Below are 1304 nucleotides of genomic sequence, written 5' to 3'. Positions count from 1 at the left end.
CCACCTGTGCTTTTTCACGCTGGAAAGCAAAAACGGGAGCAGACGAACTGGAAACCTGCTTTTTCTTGGGCAGAAGACACCCGGAATTCACCAGGAAGGCCTGACATTAAAAGGCACAAAGTCCTGGTGTGAAATCCAGCGGCGATCCTGGGGTGCTCTTGTTTTACCTCTCAGGGTGCTCAGTCTCTGACCCAGGATGCCCGAGGCGCTGGCTCTCCCCCAAGACAACCAGGGTGAATGTCCCTATGTCACCATTTCTGTGCTGCTCAGCCCTCAGGACGGCCCCTCTGCACGGTGGCACTTTGTGCCAGCAGGAAATGCCCCTTCCCCACACAGCATTTCCACCCCAAACTCTGGGCAAATCCCACGGTCAAGGGCTGCCACTGCTGGATCCCGTGGTCACTGGGGTATCATCGTGCCCTTAGTGGCACCCACTCCCCCTGTGCTGCTTTGATGGCTGAGCATCACCTCCACTGCCACCTCCTTGTTAAAATGACACCTTAAAGTTGTCCAGCTAATGATTTCCATTTTCTGTCTCCCGTCACTGCTCAGAGCAGGATCCTGCCTTTCCAGGCTTCCCTGTCCTGCCCCTTCTGAGCCCCACACATCACAGAGGGGTCAGGGCTGTCAGGTGTCACTGCCATGTCCAACACTGACCTAACAGCTCTGTTTAGAACATCAACACCTGCTGAGCAGCACTGGGAGTCAAAATGCAAATTACAGGGAGTTTAACCCTGTGTGCAAACGTGTGCTGCCAGATTCTGGACTGGTTTTGGCTGGAAGGGACCTCAATGACCAGAGCTCCAACCCCAATGGACAACAGCTTTCCAAACAAAGCAGAACAAAGCAGCCACGTGGCAGCTTCGTGTGTGACGTTACCTGAAGAGCCAGGGCCAGCGCCAAGAGGGGCTGCAGCTTTGGGGCCACGTCCCACGTTCCACCCTACAAACCCCTAGCTCCTTGGCACACGGAGCAGCACACACCACCCCAGCACCTCCTCACCCTCCACCACGGCAGGTCCTGCCAGTTTTCCCAAAATTAAACCCCTTTGTAAGTTATTTTTCCCACACGATAGCTCCCAGCGAGCTTTTTCTCTGGCACTACTGTCAGATCCTGGAATGGTTCGGGTTGAAGGACCATGAAGCCCACCCAGTCCCACCTCTCTGCCACAGGCAGGGACACCTTCCATTACACCGGGCTGCTCCAAGCCCTGACGAACCTGGCCTTGGACACTTGCAGGAAAATGGGAAGGGTTGGGATGCTCCCTGCTCACGTGCAACTCCCACTGGAAATCTCACATTGGA

This window comes from Pyrgilauda ruficollis, unplaced genomic scaffold (assembly GCF_017590135.1).
Source record: "Pyrgilauda ruficollis isolate IOZ18807 unplaced genomic scaffold, ASM1759013v1 scaffold122, whole genome shotgun sequence".
In the NCBI taxonomy this organism is placed as follows: domain Eukaryota; kingdom Metazoa; phylum Chordata; class Aves; order Passeriformes; family Passeridae; genus Pyrgilauda; species Pyrgilauda ruficollis.
Note: the sequence above shows the minus strand (reverse complement) of the source record.